This window comes from Nerophis ophidion, linkage group LG22 (genome assembly GCF_033978795.1).
Source record: "Nerophis ophidion isolate RoL-2023_Sa linkage group LG22, RoL_Noph_v1.0, whole genome shotgun sequence".
Lineage (NCBI taxonomy): Eukaryota > Metazoa > Chordata > Actinopteri > Syngnathiformes > Syngnathidae > Nerophis > Nerophis ophidion.
Window position 1 is genome coordinate 34,811,562 of NC_084632.1, and position 7,393 is coordinate 34,818,954.

The 7,393-nt window shown below is 40.2% G+C and overlaps 1 long non-coding RNA gene across 1 annotated transcript; it reads left to right on the plus strand.

Annotated features, from left to right (window-relative positions):
* Positions 1-207: 207 nt before the first annotated feature.
* On the plus strand, positions 208-3,639 carry LOC133540346 (uncharacterized). The gene is made up of 2 exons (XR_009803602.1): positions 208-410; positions 2,880-3,639. It is a non-coding gene; the product is annotated as an uncharacterized LOC133540346 (long non-coding RNA).
* The last annotated feature ends 3,754 nt before the right edge of the window (positions 3,640-7,393 follow it).

Sequence of the window (7,393 nt, forward strand, 5' to 3'; positions counted from 1 at the left end):
AGTTGCTTGTAGTCGGACGCCGTGCCTGGCCATACTTTTTTAGAGCCCATTCCGGACTGGGAGTCAAAATGTTAGAATACCTATCCTAATTCTACATGAGGTAAAAGTCTGTTCCTTCACTTTAATGCAGACAAGGTCAAACTTGTGTTAATGGTTTTGCTTTTTTAGTTTTTCCTAATTATATACTGTAACCGTTTTCAAATTTATTTCCAGGACTGTTTACCAATAAGCCTGAAAATAACTTTTTATTTGTCGATGTATCCTCCCATAACTCGATATTCTTTGACCACTTAGGTTGGCACTTCGTCTGTGGTGTATCCTGCAGCAATGTTTGCTCCTCAGGTGGCTGCAAGAGGTGTACCTGTGGCCGAGTTCAACATGGAAAACACACCTGCCACAATGCGTTTCAGGTGGGTTTTATTTTTCTTCAAGCAATTAGACACAAGCGGCATTTTAGGGTTTTGATTAACACTTTATAATAAGAACACACTATTAAGCATTACGGGTAATTAAAACATTAGTAAATACTTAATTAATCATTTTTAAAGCATATTTCCAACATTAACACTCATTAGCAACCAGTTTACACAATAACAAGCTCATTTATAAAATGCTTACTGGTTGCATTTTTATACTTTATACATGAGTCAGCATTTTTACCGTAAGTATTATATTATTTACCAACCAGCTGTTTGGGTATGGTAATGGTTTGTTAGATCATATACAAACCCCGTTTCTATATGAGTTGGGAAATTGTGTCAGATGTAACTATAAACGCAAATCCTTTTCAACCCATATCCTATTGAATGCACTACAAAGACAAGATATTTGATGTTCAAACTCATAAACTTTTTTTTTTTTGCAAATAATAATTAACTTAGAATTTCATGGCTGCAACACGTGCCAAAATAGTTGGGAAAGGGCATGTTCACCACTGTTTCATCACCTTTTGTTTTGAAAACACTCAATAAACGTTTGGGAACTGAGGAAACTAATTGTTGAAGCTTTGAAAGTGGAATTATTTCCCATTCTTTATTTTATGTAGAGCTTCAGTTGTTCAACAGTCCGGGTTCTCCGTTGTCATATTTTACGATTCATATTGCGCCACACATTTTCGATGGGAGACAGGTCTGGACTTCAGGCGGGCCAAGAAAGTACCCGCACACTTTTTTTACGAAGCCACGCTGTTGTAATACGTGCTGAATGTGGCTTAGCATTGTCTTGCTGAAATAAGCAGTGGCGTCCATGAAAAAGATGGTGCTTAGATGACAGCATATGTTGTTCCAAAACCTGTTTGTACCTTTCAGCATTAATGGTGCCTTCACAGATGTGTAAGTTACCAATGCTTTGGGTACTAAGGCACCCCCGTACCATCACAGATGCTGGCTTTTGAACTTTGCATCGATAACAGTCTGGATGGTTCGCTTCCCCTTTGGTCCGAATATTTCCAAAAACAATTTGAAATGTGGACTCGTCAGACCACAGAACACTTTTCCACTTTGCATCAGTCCATCTTAGATGATCTCCTTTTGAGGGATCGAAGGTCACGGTCATTCAATGTTGGTTTCCGGCCATGCCGCTTACGTGGAGTGATTTCTCCAGATTCTCAGAACCTTTTGATGATACTATGGACCGTAGATGTTGAAATCCCTAAATTTCTTGCAATTGCACTTTGAGAAATGTTGTTTTTAAACTGTTGGACTATTTGCTCACACAGTTGTGGACAAAGGGGTGTACCTCGCCCCATCCTTTTTTGTGAAAGACTGAGCATTTTTTGGGAAGCTGTTTTTATACCCAATCATGGCACCCTCCTGTTCCCAATTAGCCTGCACACCTGTGAGATTTTCCAAATAAGTGTTTGATGAGCATTCCTCAACTTTATCTGTATTTATTGCCACCTTTCCCAACTTCTTTGTCACATGTTGCTGGCATCAAATTCTAAAGTAAATGATTGTTTGCAAAGAAATAAAGTTTATCGGTTTGAACATCAAATATGTTGTCTTTGTAGCATATTCAACTGAATATGGGTTGAAAATGATTTGCAAGTCATTGTATTCCGTTTATATTTCCTTTTAAAACAATTTCCCAACTCATATGGAAACGGGGTTTGTAGAAAGAGTATGTAAATAATTATTCTCTTCACATTTATACATGCATTTACACATACAGTATTCAGTATTGATGGTATGATACCACAAATTTTCATTTCCGATCTGATGCAGAATAAAATTCCATCTGGTATCAGCAATACAGATCAGATACTGATACTTTTTGAAAATTTACCAAATGTGTCTGGTAAAATTAAAAAGTAGTGTATTTCAAGTGTTGCTGCTCTTGGGGAAACATCTTCAAAAGATGGTGTTATTTAGCACTAAATGCGTTATTTACAGTGCATCTTGGAAGCATTCACAGGGCTTCACTTTCTCCACTTTTTGTTATGCTCCAGCCTTATTTGAAAATGGAATTAATAGATTTTTGTCCTCACACAAGACCCTATCATGACAATGTGAAAAGTATATATCTGTTTTTGTTTTTAAATTTATCCCCAAAAAACGACGACTAAGAAATCGAATGTACATAAGTATTCACAGCCTTTACTGATGCACCTTGGACAGTAATTACAGCCTGAGGTCTTTTTGAATACGATGCCACAACCTAAAACACACAAAATGTTTGGAAACTCCTGCCTGAGCTTTTGAATGAGAACAATTATAACTGTGTTTTTGTAACTGCATATTAATGAGTATACATGTCAAAAATATGCTTTATAAATGATGGATTCAGTAATGCTTAATAGTGTGTACTGATTATAAAGTGTTAACCTAAACCAGCTTTTGTTTACATGTCTCAACCATTTATTGTGGTTTGTTGTTTGGTAGGTTTCACTTTCATGGACCCTGTGGGACCACCTTGCCCCCTGCACTAAGTCCCCCAAAACAACAATGAAAACCAGATCACTAATCACAGAAAAGACTGGCAAATAATTACCAAACATATTTATTTAACCAGAGCCCAGTATGAGTAATAATGATGGAGAGGTTATTCTGTATTAAACAGGTATCAAACAGGACCTTTGTAATGCAATGTAATATATATTTTTAATACAGGTATGTACATTTGTCAGACACAACATTAGATTTGACTGCATAATCTACTTTACATACACAGCTCTTTAGTCACATTACCGTGGTAAATATTAAAGTAGGATGTACTAATACTACTGCACTACTACAAACAACTGCAATAATAAACATTTCGTTAAATAAATGCACAGTTCAAGCAAAATTCAAGCAATTTTGTAATTGATAAAGGTTGAATTTGTCATAAAATCTTTAGTATGGCACACATCTTCGGGTGTAACCATGAAAGTGTGAGGTGTGTGTGTATTGCAGTACTGTTCAGTCAAATTTTATTGATTGTGTTCCAGCAGGGGGCAGTGTTAAGCCACTGCCTATGTTTAAAGTCCAGTTCTTACATGTGAGGGAATAACTTTTTTCCTTCTGGTAGAAATTCAAGCACTAGCTTGTAAATATGGTGTCTGGTAAATGTACCGTAAGGGAGAAAGACATGTTCTGTTTGACCTAGGAAGGAATTTGTAAATAACAAAGACATTTACAATGAAAACCCAATATAAAATGATCACAGAGTTTGACTATAATTATTAGTACAGTGGTACCTCAGCTTACATGCTTTATAGATTGTGTGACGGACTTTGATTTGAGAATACTCTATCCTCAAATATTTTCCTATTGAAATGAATTGCAATCAGATTCAGTCCACACAGGAATTTGCTAAATTCAACAAATCCAGTGAATTATCAATCAATCAATGTTTAATTATATAGCCCTAAATCACAAGTGTCTCAAAGGGCTGCACAAACCACTACGACATCCTCGGTAGGCCCACATAAGGGCAAGGAAAACTCACACCCAGTGGGACGTCGGTGACAATGATGACTATAAGAACCTTGGAGAGGACGAAAGCAATGGATGTCGAGCGGGTCTAACATGATACTGTGGAAGTTCAATCCATAATGGATCCAACACAGTCGCGAGAGTCCAGTCCAAAGCGGATCCAACACAGCAGCGAGAGTCCCGTTCACAGCAGAGCCAGCAGAAAACCATCCCAAGCGGAGGCGATCAGCAGCGCAGAGATGTCCCAAGCCGATACACAGGCGAGCGGTCCATCCTGGGTCCCGACTCTGGATGAGCGGTTCATCCTGGGTCTGGACAGCCAGTACGTCATCCATGACCACCGGATCGGACCGGACCCCATCCACAAGGGAGAGTGGGACAGGAGAAAAAGAAAAGAAAAGGCAGATCAATTGGTCTAAAAAGGGAGTCTATTTAAAGGCTAGAGTATACAAATGAGTTTTAAGGTGAGACTTAAATGCTTCTACTGAGGTGGCATCTTGAACTGTTACCGGGAGGGCATTCCAGAGTACTAGAGCCCCAAATGAAAACGTTCTATAGCCCGCAGACTTTTTGGGCTTTGGGAATCACTAATAAGCCGGAGTCCTTTGAACGCAGATTTCTTGCCGGGACATATGGTACAATACAATCGGCAAGATAGGATGGAGCTAGACCGTGTAGTATTTTATACGTAAGTAGTAAAACCTTAAAGTCACATCTTAAGTGCACAGGAAGCCAGTGCAGGTGAGCCAGTACAGGCGTAATGTGATCAAACTTTCTTGTTCTTGTCAAAAGTCTAGCAGCCGCATTTTGTACCAACTGTAATCTTTTAATGCTAGACATGGGGAGACCCGAAAATAATACGTTACAGTAATCGAGGCGAGACGTAACAATTATGTGCAGCATCGCAACTTTGTCTAATGCCTGCAACTTTTAAATGTGTTGGAACATAAATGAATGTTTAAGATGGACAAACACTTTTCAAGCGTAAAAGAAACATGGAAAATGTCTGCAACTTGTGGACTACTAAGCAGACAGCAGACAATAAGAACGCCTTTGGTGCAGTCTTGGCGTCATTGGCGCAAAAGCAGCCATGCCTGCCCTGGGCTGAAAGCTCTTTACTTTATTTGGGTTTTGTGTTTTACATTGGGAGAGGTAAAAATATGACAAAAACTAATCAAAACAAAGGCACGTTGACTTAAAACAATAACACAATTAACGACATTTTAGTTAACGAATGAAAACAGGACCAAAATGTTTAACAAAATCTATTCCTATTTAATATCATCTTGTATATCAGACTCAGCCCTGTCTTGGTTTAACTCTTATCTTACTGATAGGATGCAGTGCGTCTCCCATAGCAGTGTGACCTCGGACTATGTTAAGGTAACGTGTGGAGTTCCCCAGGGTTCGGTCCTTGGCCCTGTTCTCTTCAGCATCTACATGCTGCCGCTAGGTGACGTCATACCCAAATACGGTATTAGCTTTCACTGCTATGCTGATGACACCCAACTCTACATGCCCCTAAAGCTGACCAACACGCCGGACTGTAGTCAGTTGGAGGCGTGTCTCAATGAAATTAAACAATGGATGTCCGCTAACGTTTTGCAACTTAACGCCAAAAAAACGGAAATGCTGATTATCGGTCCTGCTAGACACCGACCTCTATTTAATAATACAACTTTAACATTTGACAACCAAATAATAAAACAAGGTGACTCGGTAAAAAATCTGGGTATTATCTTCGACCCAACTCTCTCCATTGAGTCACACATTAAAAGCGTTACTAAAACGGCCTTCTTTCATCTCCGTAATATCGCTAAAATTCGCTCCATTTTGTCCACTAAAGACGCCGAGATCATTATCCATGCGTTTGTTACGTCTCGCCTCGACTACTGTAACGTATTATTTTCGGGTCCCCCCATGTCTAGCATTAAAAGATTACAGTTGGTACAAAATGCGGCTGCTAGACTTTTGACAAGAACAAGAAAGTTTGATCATATTACGCCTGTACTGGCTCACCTGCACTGGCTTCCTGTGCACTTAAGATGTGACTTTAAGGTTTTACTAATTACGTATAAAATACTACACGGTCTAGCTCCATCCTATCTTGCCGATTGTATTGTACCATATGTCCCGGCAAGAAATCTGCGTTCAAAATACTCCGGTTTATTAGTGATTCCTAGAGCCCAAAAAAAGTCTGCGGGCTATAGAGCGTTTTCCGTTCAGGCTCCAGTACTCTGGAATGCCCTCCCGGTAACAGTTCGAGATGCTACCTCAGTAGAAGCATTTAAGTCTCACCTTAAAACTCATCTGTATACTCTAGCCTTTAAATAGACCTCCTTTTTAGACCAGTTGATCTGCCGCTTCTTTTCTTTCTTCTATGTCCCCCCCTCCCTTGTGGAGGGGGTCCGGTCCGATGACCATGGATGAAGTACTGGCTGTCCAGAGTCGAGACCCAGGATGGACCGCTCGTCGGGACCCAGGATGGACCGCTCGCCTGTATCGATTGGGGACATCTCTACGCTGCTGATCCGCCTCCGCTTGATATGGTCTCCTGTGGACGGGACTCTCGTTGCTGTCTTGGATCCGCTTTGAACTGAACTCTCGCGGCTGTGTTGGAGCCACTATGGATTGAACTTTCACAGCATCATGTTAGACCCGCTCGACATCCATTGCTTTCGGTCCCCTAGAGGGGGGGGGGTTGCCCACATCTGAGGTCCTCTCCAAGGTTTCTCATAGTCAGCATTGTCACTGGCGTCCCACTGGATGTGAATTCTCCCTGCCCACTGGGTGTGAGTTTTCCTTGCCCTTTTGTGGGTTCTTCCGAGGATGTTGTAGTCGTAATGATTTGTGCAGTCCTTTGAGACATTTGGGATTTGGGGCTATATAAATAAACATTGATTGATTGATAGATGGGTGGGACAAGTTTGGAATATATGCGATCACAGCTTTTCACAGTGTACATGTGTATTACTGCCTTACAAAACGTAAGTTTCTCCCTCTCAAATAATCGTTTATTTAATGGTAAATCTATGGCATGACAACTTTTAATGTGGCGCTTATGTCAGACGGGCAACAAAAAGAGGAAGTTGATGCAGCGTTTCCATTTCATTTATTTGAGGCGGACAGAGAGGGGCACGCGGTAAAAAATGGATGGATTTATTGACAATGAATGGCTCCAGCCCCTCACCCGCGACCTTGAAGGACAAGTGGCAGAAAAAGGTGGGATGGATGGATGGTTGAAATTTGTCCCGCCACATAGGTATTTGTTGCATCCAGTTCTCCTGCACTCAAACATCAATTGTGAAGAAGGAATCTATTGTAACTAATTTTATAACACACATACATACTGTAACTGCTTTGCCAGAGACGTAGCATACAAATATTCAAAAGTGTCTCAAAGACATGCAACGACCTATGGAACAAAACATTACTAACTACATTTTCCTGACCATGACATCATGTTATATTTGTATAAA